Below are 13101 nucleotides of genomic sequence, written 5' to 3' on the forward strand. Positions count from 1 at the left end.
ACTCAGGAGGACAAGAGCAAATTGAAAGGCTGAGGATTTCTCATTTGCTTGTGGTGGCATTGCTGGCAGAGATCAAATACCCCGGGAAGGAGCATGACCCTGTGTGGCTCTGTTAGAGACCTGGGTTATCCCAGACATTTTCCAAGTGGCAGAGATAAGCTGGCACTCGAAAAAGAATTCATAAACATTGCCAAACAGGTTTTGAAATGCTACAGATTTGCTTTGAAATTAGCAAGAGCTTTTTTTATTATTTGTTTTCTACTTCAGTAAAGATACTATTTTGTCATATTCAACAGAAAACAATAATCTTGTGGAAATCCTTTGAAACCTTTTCAGTTTTCCCTTTCTCATCTGTAAAACTTTCAGTTATAAAATCTGGAGATGGAAAGAGTATCTTACTATGCAGGGTGATCAATTACTAATGATAAACAGCAAGTAGCAAAGTGCTGAAAACACAGGCATTATGATCAGCTTGCAAATATCCTTTGTGCTCAGTGTTTCACTAAAGTGCTCAATGAATAATGTACTAAATGAATAATGAACACAATAGTAAAGAAAAAAAAAACAACACTACTTTATTCAGTTAAAAATTGGAAAGGAAAAAGTCAAATAAATTATTCCATATGATCAGTTTTCCCCTCCAGTTACTGCTTTATCATCCTTTACACAGCGAGAACCACCAGGATCTGCCTGCTTTTTTCCTGACTTTTCTTTACAATCTATTACAGGAGCCTCTCCTTCTCTGGCTGCATTTTCAGTCCATCTCATGGGAAATATTTGGTGGTCTGCTACCAAGCTCCACTTTACATGCGAGTGCTCTAATCCCACCAAACAAGAGTGCCTGTTTTTCAAAATAGAGAATGAATTCCCCTATTTCATCCAAACTAGATTTATATCAATGCCCAGATTTAAGGCAGAGATTCCTAGCTGTTCCCTCATGGGTAGTAAGATGAAAAGAAAGAGTTAAAAGTGCAGTGCTTTGGACAAAATACATGCATTTGTTCGAGGAAAAAAAGTTATAACAAGAAGATATGCACGCCTGATGATGAATGAAAGCCTGTTTGTACCTAATGTATCGAAGAAATTGTTCAAGAGCAGTTAATTTTGCCATTTCAATGTCTTTATGAGTTATCTGCCACAGAAATACTTGTTTTAAAAGATGAGTTGCCTGGCAACCACTTTAACATAGACCAGCTGACTTTTCTGAACTTTAGGAAATGTTTTATTCATCAGCTGGTATTCTTTGCTCACTTCCCTTCATTTTCAAATTCCCTTTTCTGATTGTTTACATGCTTTTTACATTCTGCAGAGGAGCTTCATGGTCTATCCACTACCATGCAATAATGGACAACAGTTTTTTGCATAATTTACACCAGTTTTTGCATAAAATCACTTCTAAAAAGCAACAGGCATATTTTTACATAAAAAATGTAAAAATATTACATTTTTTATTGCATACATGCTTAACTCATCATGTGACTTGACCAAAGGAAGCCTTATAATGGCAGAATGTTTGGAAGAGTTGTATTAATTTTCTCCATTCATTAATTAAAAAATCAATGCCAGAGACATTACTTTCCTTCATGAATTGCCCACAGATCTGTTGATATCAGTTTATGGATAGGGAATTAATATGGTGGTAGACAAGGAGTTAGAAAGACAAGAACTGTTTTGGATTACACCACTTGGAAAAATCACAAGAAATTGGAGGAGGGGAAAGGAAACCTATAAAAGAGAAGTTCTTGCCAATAATGAAATAGTTCCCAAGGGAAATAACAGACAGCTCTCATTCTGAGATTTTCCTCTATAATTTGTATAGCAATACAGAACCTGTACAGACCAAAAGAAAGACACTGACATTTTGACCCACCTAGCTTTTTGAAGCCTTCATTATCAAACACAGTTTGATAAAGGCACCCTCATGTGTTGGTTTAATTCTCTGTGTGGAGGAAATGTTGTTTGATCTCCAGCTAAGGGACTGCAGGCTCTTGAAGTGCTCACATGGAGTGGAGTCACCTTAAGGCCCTGACCCGAGGAGCCAGTGTAGAGGATGTTGTTTTGGATAACAGTTTAGAATATGTTAATGATGCCCTGAAAGGGGTTTGCAGTACTCACACCCTTGAAACCTGAGGTAAGATAGTTTTCCTATTTGAAGCAGCAGCAGATTCACACATGGTTCACTTTTAATGAGGTCTCTTGTTTAGGAAGTTGTTCTTGTTTACACATCCATGTACTGTGTGTTAAAGGTGCAACAAAAAAAGCAGTTCCAAAAGTTAAGTAAATGAAAAACAGGCAAATAAAAGTATTATGCCTGGCCTTTGGCATTGCACATGTGTTCTGGTGGTTTAACTTCATCTTTTCCCGCTGGTTCTGACTTACTGCTTTCAAAGTAAGTTAAGGGAAATTGTTTACTGTTTAAGAAGAAAACAATTATAAGCCAGTAGAACTGCCCGAAGATTCTCCTTATAAGGCCATTAAGCAGTGGTCTCTGGGGAGGGTTTGAATGGGGCACAGTGTGCACATGCCCTGAGCAGGACCAGCCCAGATGCTGGGGGAGGCAGCAGTCCTGCTTCATGAAAATTACTCAGAAGCATGTCATTTGTGTCATCACTCACTGAATTCAAGTGCCCAGACAAACATATCTCCTAAACTTCAGAGGCTTTCCTGTGCTGGTCCACAGTGTTGTTTTTTTTTTTCTTTCCTGGTCTTAGCATGCAAGGTGCTTAACATGCTTAGCAAGCACCTGCTGTGAGGAGCAGTCTTCGAAAAAAGTCCTTTAAACAGAATGTTTTTTGGAACTTTTCTTCTGTTGCACCTTGCTTAGGATGGCTGCACTGACTGAGGATTTCACCTTGCTTATTCTGTCTTTAGGAGACCTTTAAACTATTCACAGGCTCTCTGTACAGCTGCAATAATGATAACATCTTTTCAAAATTAGGAGTGAAAACATTATCTTAAAGAAGTATGACTGATTTATTCAGGTCATTAGCAAAATTCTCATTGAATTTTGTAGAATCTGCACTTCACTCTAGGACTTCATCAGAAATTTTTTGGCTCAGAAATACAAGGCCAGCTGAAGGCCCAAATTTGTTTTGTTGCTGCCTTATAGCTATGCTGTTCAAAGAAGAATGTCATATTTAGATCTACTAAGTCCTGAAGAATTTTACAATTATCCTAGCACATGCAATTTGTGTAAGTATTGAACTACAGGCCCAGACTGGAGGATTATGGAAACACCAGAGAGATTTGTCTTCACATATTTCATAAATTCAAAGCAGTATGCACTCATTGTGGTCATGCAAAAGGAGTCTGGGCTTCAGTCCTCTGGTACAGGCTCAGGGAAACCCTTTACATTAATCTCATTCACTCAAGTGTTTTCCTAAATAAGAAGCCATTCCCAGGCAAGGGCATACGTCACATCTCATGTAGCTTTGGCTGGAGTCAGTGGATTAAGTCAAAGCAAGCCCAAAGGCAACTGTGGAAGTGTAATTACAGGCAGAGACCACAAACGAGAAAAATTGTACAGATACATAGAAATTAAATTCTTCCTCCAACTATCATTTCCAGTCAATGCATGCATGTACTTACAAATATATTCATAATAATTTGTAGTAACTTTAAATTATCAGTGTTCACTAATTAGTAGATCACTTTATCACTCCTATTTTTTTAGGATGCTACCCCCTTTTCTCAGTGAACATCTCAGCTTCTCTGTGTCTTCCTTGAGCATACTAGGAAATATGTGTATTTCAATGAATCTTTAGATCCCATTGGTGCCCATACACTGACACATACACACCCCACCACATTTGTATTAAATTATCTTCAATCTCTGTCTAGGATGACTGGAAATCACCTTTCACCTGCCTAGGAAATGGTAAGAGATGCTGCTAATATCCAACCTTTCCTTCAAGTGGGAGAAATGTTTTCCTAAGGGAAATCCTTGCTGTTTAATGGCCTTCCTATGCCCAAGCTTGGCCTGCCACAGTTTGGTCTTTACCCCTCTCACAAATGAAAGACTTCCCATAGTGAAACACAGAAGTTTGAGGCCTAGATGAAGCAGGCATATTTTGAGCAAGCCTAAATACTGCATCCCTCCACAGCTTTCCGTTATCCCCTGGTCAGTGTAACTGCTAATAGGGCTCCATAAAGAAAAAAAAATCTTCCTTTTTCTATCTCAGTGCTCTGGTTATTTATTAAATAACCTGTGCTTTGGTCTCTTGCCCTCTAGAGGAATAGTCAGACTTGCCCTATATATTAGTTACATAATGTTGCCCAAGAATAAACTGTGCTCAGCTATCAAAAATTCAAGGGAAGCTTTTTACTTCCCTTCAAATATTTTTAACTTTCTTAAGAAAAACACAAGAACTAAAAATTAAGAAGGCTTTGTTTTGGAGTCAAAACAATATATGAGGAAAGAGTCAAGCTTCTTCCCAAATCTTCAACAACTTTTAAAGTTTTCAAACATACCAAAGGTACTACTAAGAACTCTTGTGTTTCAGGGGATCTCTAAACCTGGGTGTTTTGAAAGAACAATGTTTATAAGGAAAGAAAGTAAGAATTAAGTTATGAAAACATTCACTTCTCTAGCATTGTGATCTTTTTACAGAGAAATGTAGGATGGTGACTAAGAGGAGGATTTCGAGGTCCTTATAAATGCCCTATAGGCATTTATAGGTCTTTTGCAAGGGAATCTGCTGCTGTCATGGTCGGACAGACACACAAATTCCACTTTCCCTGCTCACCAAATGCCCACCACTTCCCTTCTCCTTCTGCCCCATATCATTCCCTTAGTATGTCCAGCCAGGCTACAGGGCCAGGCTGGAAATATCAGGCAAGCAGAGACACACACTGCTCAAAAGAAACAATGTTCAACGAGTGAAAAGGAATGTTTTGCTTGGATATAGTTAAAAGGCATCTTTTTTAAAAATGTTTTTGTTGGCCAACAAGTTGCACAATACTTTCCTCGCATGCTTTATTGATGTATCTATTATTTTATTATTATTACTGTTACTGCCTATTATGTGTTATTAATATAGCTATTATATATCTATTATATATCGAGCACATGCCTTTGTATCTTTCTATTCTAAAACTGTCTCTCTGTCCACGAGGGAAGAAGCTGCCACAAGGCCATCTGATCCCAGGTGATTGGATTAGTAGTAACTAACACAGACGGTACCAGTTGGTGGACTCCTTACACCGCCTGTGCTGCCAGCTCTCCAACCCCAAATACATTTTTAGAAGCCTTAAGGAGACAACAATTAGGTGAGGTAATGGTTATTCTTAGCCTATTATCTCTCACGCAAATGCTGTTCCATAAATAAAACCTGAAGGATCCGTCAACACATGGAACTTACTCTAACATATCCTGGTGACTTGAAAATGAAATGGGATCTTCGGATTTGTTTTCAGCTGAGTAAACATGGTGATTTTTAGGACAGACCTTCTGAGATATCCTGGGTCAGTAGATATATGCAAATGGTAAAACAAATTGACATAATATTAATTGAGGCACTCACTATCCCCTAAGAGTTATTGTTTTGAAATAAAACTGAACTAGTTTTCTAAGGGAAAGGAATTTGTTGCTCTGTAACTTGATATTATTACTACAAACTAAATAATTTTTTTTTCATCATAAAGGATCCTGGTTTTCTTAAATCTAATAGTAATTGATTCCACATTTTCCAAGCTATGTAACAAACAGCTTTTTTATGCATAACTTGTATTCATCTTGGAACATGATATATTTTCAAAGGCATTATGAAACGAAGTGCATAAGCAGTCAGATTTGAATAGAATATACTATACCGTTCAATCAGCTTACTACACGCCATAGCCTTAAAAATAAAATTATACCAGTACTGCTGGCATTTGTGCTCCAGAGGGAGATGGTTAATTCTTCAATAAAAAGTAGAAGGATTTGCATCTGCCCTGGCTGACAACATAAAAGATCAACGTTTTTCTTATACTTAGGGCAAAACGTTCTCTCTAAAAACCAAGTTAATGCAATATTAAAGCTGAAGAGTTAAGCATAAAAAATGAGGCTAGGCACCGTTAGCAGTGAACATTGAACTTTAATTCTATCCTTCGATGTGTTTGCATTAAAGCGTGGTTTGCCATTGTGTGATTACTTCATGAGCAAAATAATTTAAAATATTAAGCAATAGAAAGTGCGGGACAATCATACCAAATCTGTTGTTTGAAAAGACAATTTAAATAATTCTATTGTGTACATGGTATATTCCAAGCTTTCACCTTATTGTGGCTTGGGCAGGATTTTGCCTGTAATAAGAAATGCAATGTTTTTTATTCTTCAGTTACAAAGTTACTCCCAGACTCTTCTGATATGATAAACAGAATATAATCAGGGAACAGAAGCATAAAAGGAGAAAGATGCACTCTATTCTACAGATAAGACACAAGTTCTCAATCTTCAGGAAGCAAATGAGTCAGTTCAAATACTAGCATTTTATAGAAAACAATTTATTCTTGAGAGACCTAGTTCCCAAAAGCTGGAAAGATATTTTTCTTCCAACATAAACTTTTGAATAAATACAATAAGATAGTTCTTAATGAGCTACTTGGAAAAGCAATCCTGTAATCTTTTCACAGTGGAAAGATTTTCATGTATTTTCATACCACAAATTTGAAGCGTAGAAACATTACTGAACCCAAAACACTACTTAATGTTACCTACTAAAGAAAAACAGTAACAAATATACTCATCTCAAAAGGTAAATATCTCCCTTGTTAAGATTCTTCCCAATTCTTTCGGAATCAATCCAACATGACAGTCAAGACACATCCTCCTACACCTTTTTTGTTCACATCAGATCCTCTCTCACCCCAGGCCTTGCCTCAATACAATTTCTACACCAAAGAAATCAAATCAATTGGAAAAAAATATTTTGGCTAAAATTGGTCCCACCTTATATCACAAACAGAATATTATCAGTACAGAGTTTATTTATACCACTGCTGCTTGCTTTCGTTAAAGCTATACTGTAATAAATATCTTTATAGCTAACACACTTGTGTCCACACCAGGCTGTTACATTGATTTAAACACTGTCTGTTTTCCCAGCAATTTAGCTAAATTATTAAAACAATGACATAAAAAGCAGAGCATAGAGAGCTAGATGATAGAAAACAAAAAACACTTTCACCTCTCGTTTTCATCATCTTTTGTTTGAATTTAAATCTTGCAGATCATGTCTAAGCCTATAATCACAAAAAGCAGCCACATTAAAAAAGAAGGGGATTTGGAGGGCTTTGCAGCATTCTTATCTTTCCTATAAGAGCTGCAAACACTAGAAACATAAAGTAAAATTATCATTAGTTCAGTAGCGTACAAAAATGTCCTTTTTCAAGAAAATGTTCCCCTTTTAGTTTCTTCTCCATTTGTAAAAAAAACCTTTGTGAAACTTTTTCTCATTATCTGTGATTTATTTCCTTATTCCTGGACCTGGAGTGTAATAATGGTCCAAATGTAATAGCCTTGACCTTTGCAGCTCTTCTCAGGGAGGTCATGGAGAATTTTGTTTAGGCAAGGATTTCAACCAGAAATAACATTATGCACTTAGATTATATAGGGCTTTATGTACTGGAATGTACATTTCAGCCATCCCCTGTGCCCAGCCACACAATCAGCACTGCTTTACAAGTAGGGAAACTGAGGCACGCTGAGAGTGAATTACCACTGACTGAAACTGCCAAAGGTGGAATTAGAGGTCAAATTTTCTGCATCCAATACTCACTTTAACCACAGTCACATCCTTCCTCCCAGCACTGTCCGTGTCCCTCCATAACAAGACACAGTTATTATTTTAAAATTGAAGTGTGGGAAAGTTTGTGCAGATGAACACTGATATTACTGCTCTTCTGTGGTGCTTATTTGAAAATCCCAAGGAATTTTCATCTCATTAGGCAATGCCCAGTAATAAATTTCTTGTCTCCACTCTCCTGCCTGCTTCATCCCATTGTCTCCTTTCCTAATGCACTGCAGATCAGGATTCCCATTTTTGGTACAGCTCTAAATTCAGTTCTCTCTTTCTAATTACAGAAGTTGCAGGCTGTTAAAAGAAAAATAAAAGGAGCACTCCACTTAAAAGGGGTAAACAAACTGGCACAAAGTGAGTATTAAGAGCATCCTTATCAGCAAGAAATCCCGTATGTCTTTCCTCCCACCATCTTGTCAAAATCATAAAGAAACAAAATGGCAACCACTAATATTCAGATTAATAAAGACCCATATTATTCCCAGCTGTTGACTATAAGTGGCAATCCATGTGCAGTCTTTGTACCCAATGTGGTTTTCACAATGCCCGTATTTGTTTCTGCTTCTCAGCCAAGCTCCAAATAGGAACTGGTATGTAGCAGGATCTGTGCAAATAATTTATTGTCTGTCTCACATTTAAGGAACTGCAAAAAGAATGTGAAAAAACAAGGAAGAAGGTTTTTGTCCATTAATCAGGACCTTACATAGCAAAAGAATAGGGTTTTACTTGTTAATGGCGAACAGAGGTTCATGCCTTTAGATTTCATGGCCTTCCATAAGGCACAGGCATTCATATGGTTCTCACATTTTCTGCAAAGTGAAGCCCAAGTTAAGTTTAAGCATTTACCAAAAGCTGTGAGAAACACCGTTTTCTTTGAAAACATTCACATTTTCCTCACTGTGCCATTTTTTTTAAACCCATTCCACATTTACATAGCCAAACGCGAATTAAATATTCATATAACACTTTTATTTTGGTTCCTGCTTATTTTCTAGGGGAGCATAACAATAAGTATTGCGCATTTGACAGCGCTGGCTACGTTATCTGCAGCTACTTTTGAACGCCGTCTTTCAGCTTGGTAGGGATCCGGCTAATCGGGAAACCAAAAGGAGCGAGCGCTCCTCTTCTCCCATGTACTCCCAGGGCAGCCCGGCCAGCGGATGCCCGGCCCCGGGAGGTTTCTCACAGCGGGACGATGCCGGGAAGGGAAGCGGTGCCACCCTCACGGCCACTGTCCCCACGGCACGGGGAGCAGGGGAGGCTCCGTGCGGCCGTGGGAGCGGGGCCGGGGGAGCTGCGGGCCCCGCATTCCTGCGCTCCCCGGCGAGCGCGGCGCTCCCAGGGGTGTTCCGTAACTCAAACCAGCCCCGCCGAGCCCCGCTGGCAGCCGCAGGCCGGAGGAGCAGCGTGCACAGCCTCTCTGAACCCCCTCAGCCCCGGGTCGGGAGCCAGGCTCGGGCTGGCCACACGCGAGGTTGGGAGCTGGTGGAGGTGCAGCCCGGCCGCTGGCTCTTGAAAGAATCAAAGCGGTTTGCGTATAGGAACTTCAGCTGAGTAACACTGTTTTGCGAAAGAAAGGTAAGGCTTCTTGGGGAGCAGCTTACAGGAATGGAAAATACTTATTTCCTGCAAATCAAGAACACGTGTTTACTAGTCCTTAAAATGGTCTTGTGTTTTAACTCTTTAAAGTCTAAACATTATTATCTATGGGAAAGAAAAAGGACAATGATGATGATCAGTATATATCACACATTTTCTACACGAAAGAGACAGATAATAGAACTTATTTCAGAATACAGATACATTGCTAAAGTAGTGTGGTTTCACAATATTCTTCCTTTGCAAACTATTCTTCCATTGCATAATTTTACAAATTATCTGAAAATTTTCCTATTGAAAGCCAATATGATTTATACTAATCTCTCAGAGACAGCTGGAATATGAAGAAAAGATGATGCATTGACTGTTTGAAAAACTACACTATATTTATGGACACAAACAGAAATCAAGACAGCAGCTCTTGGGAAAAGAGATACAAAAATTTTCAATCAGGGATCACATTCTCTTCTTCACTAACTACATGATTAAAACTGCAATATGAAAAAGCATTGCTTGTTATTTGTTGATTTGGTTGGTTTTATTTAAGTATGTTCAGCTGCAGTCACTGATACTCAAAATCTTATGATACACCATTACTTTTGTATTCAAACACCAGAGCAGGTTAGCAACAACTGTGATCAATTCCATGTGCATTTTTTTTAATTACATACTCTGATTCAATCAAAAACTTAAAGGCAAAACTCTGTGAGAAATTTATGGCCTCTATTATCAAGCAAATCCTGCCTAATTGTAGACTCACCAAATACTACAGGAGCAAGCAGATATTTATATCTCTAATGTAATTTATGCAAGTATGGTATAGGGCTAGCAGCCATATTCCAAAATAAATTGCTTTAGTAGGTTCTTCAAGTAAGCTAACATTTACAAAACAGCAATAAATGCAGTTCAATTTAACTTCTCCCTTACATATGTTGTTGCACCTACACTGTATTAATCCATCAGACACTTGTTATGGGGTCTCTAAGCCATATAACTCAAGGTCCCAATCTTCAAGCTCTCTCAGAACACACACTTTACTCCTTAGCTGGCTGGCGGATGCCAATCAGACACATCCACACTACAGCTGCTGGAAACTCAAGGAATTTCTGCCCTGCAAACCCAGTCCTAAAAGGTACAAGTCCTAAATGCACTGGAGTTCCCCTCCAGTATGGCTGATTTCAAGATAATATCTAGCCAGATCTAGCCTCTGTACAGACTCCTGAATTAGCCCTAATCCCCTTGAATCAGCCCCAGTCCCCACGGGTCAGACCCAATCCCCACAAGTCCAGTCTTTCTCCCCACAGGTCAGCCCTGTGCTCTGCTGCACACGCAGACAAGGTGATGACATACATGACCATCCAGTCCTCCCTTTTCTGTCTCTAGCAGCTAAAGACAATTTAAATATCCAGGCTGTCTAATTGCCAAGGCTGTGACTCACAAGCAGTCTGATGGGTTGTGGTTTTGTGTTTGGGAATTGTGCCATTTCAGGGAGCTTATGCCGTCCCCGCAGCTCCCGTGTCCATCCCTGGTTTTTTCAGACAGCACATAGTGGAACCACAAACACAGTGGTGCCAGCACATTGTGGGAGCCTTCTCTGTTGGCATCTCAGTGCTTGGGAGGATTGTTCTAGAGCACTCCTGCCCCGTTTTAGTCTCTAAAATTCAGTAACCAGATACTGAAAAACAAGCAGCACTCTGCATCCCTTCTGCAAATACAGAACATCAAAGACCTAAAACCCCAAGAGCAGTGTTAAGCACCTTGGAAACCGAATAGCTGAGAAGGCTGAGCAGAGATCAGCCAAGAGGCACTCCTAAGGTGGTGGAGTGCACAGTGTGGCTCACTCCTGCCCATTGGGGTGGGCAAGACACTTCAAGGCTGACAAGGATGTGGGTAACACATGGGGTGAAGCCTGAATGAATGACTGCTTGAAACAAAACAGGGGTTTTTTCTCTGAAAGGTCTGAATCTTTCATGAATATAAAATGGGAGAATTCTAGAAACAAGTGACAGATAAAAAGACATGTTTGGGGCAATTTTTCTTGTTCAATCTTTAGCCAAAGTAACATTCAAGACAAATGTTTCCCAAAACAGTAAAGAGAAGAACTAAATCTTAGGGCCATCATTGCCTTTCCCTGGAAAGCATCCTGGTACAGTTCCAGCTTAACCAGCTCATGTCTAAACAACTGTTTGCCATAGATAAAAAAAGTAAAGTAAAAATGTTGATTTAATTATATCAACCTTTTACAGTGGTATACAACCTTCTATGAATACACAGAACAATGTGTGAGTGGGGAGTGTGTCCTTTGTAAGTACTGAAGTTAAAATGTCTCTGTTGGCTCCCAGTTCTAGAGAGATGGTGACTTTTAACTCAGAGCACATGCTCAGCTGGTTTGTGTTGGAGGGAGGGGGTTACCCATCAGCTGAATATTAATTCTGGATAATGAAGTATAGCACATACAAAAGTGGAAGAGAGAACTGTGGCTGTGGAGGCTTCACCATGACAACCACGCCGGCCAGCACTTCTGGGTGCTTGCAAAGGCAGGTGAATGTTCACTAAACGTGGTCATTACACATGCATATGGCTCTAAATATTGAAAATGAGTCATCTTCTCCCACTGATTTAACTGAGGTTTACTCTGGTACTGGTCCATAAAACACCAATAGCCTGAAATTTCCCAATGTATTTGACATGGAAGTTCTAGGCTCAGTTAAAATATAGACATCCTAAGACAATAAATACCTGGATAAGCATTTGGTACTCCATTGAAGAGACATACTCACAACATGAGCTACATAAACTCATTCTCTAAATGGGAATATTTGAAGAGATATCAAGTACAGATGTTTCAAAGTAGAATTTAAGGTCTCCATGGGTGTCCCCAACTGGTGATCACTCTATTATAAGCTTAACTCTTCACAGACAGAGTTCAGATTCCAACTTACTTACCCAACTTCGCATCAAAGAAAAATAACTGTTTCGTTTCAACAGTTCTTTGCACCCACTACCTAAAACAAACCATGAACATATGCAATTTCACTGCCCAATCCTTTCTTATACCCTTACAACATTTGTTCTGTTAATGTAGGTTAATTCTGCAAATAACACTTCTGTAAATTGTTCTTGCAAACTGCTACATCATTTATGTAAGGACTTCTGTGAACTTTGAAAAATTAATGCCTTTAATTTTGGTTGATGGCAACATCAGCAGAGCTCTGTAAATTGCACTTTAATGAGATTTTGCTACAGGGGATAATCTGCTACTGACAGAGTAACATCTTGAAAACATCTGTAGACCTATAATTTTTCTATGACGATTAGATCCCACCACAAGAGTCCAAATACAGTGCAGAAATAAAGGAAAAAATGTAAAGTCCTAAATGAATATCCAACCTGTTCTTTAAAAAGAAGAGAGACACCATGAAAAGTTTCATGCACTGAAAATAAATCAATTTTTCTGACTAATTAACATTTAGCTTTATTTAATTAAGAAAGACTATTACTGTCTTCACTGCTGTGCATCTGTATATAATGAAGGAAACAGCAGTAGGTATAAGATACCACAGAGGGATATGCCCAAGTAACCAGGCACTATAGGTGCAAAGGAACGTCTATTATTGTTAAGTAACTGACATCAGAGCCTCTCTTTAATGTTGTCATAAATAAAAGAAAGATTTTCACAGATGCTTTCACATATGGTTTCTTATTTGTCTCTGATGGAGAC

The sequence above is a fragment of the Aphelocoma coerulescens genome, chromosome 9 (assembly GCF_041296385.1).
Source record: "Aphelocoma coerulescens isolate FSJ_1873_10779 chromosome 9, UR_Acoe_1.0, whole genome shotgun sequence".
Taxonomy (NCBI): domain Eukaryota; kingdom Metazoa; phylum Chordata; class Aves; order Passeriformes; family Corvidae; genus Aphelocoma; species Aphelocoma coerulescens.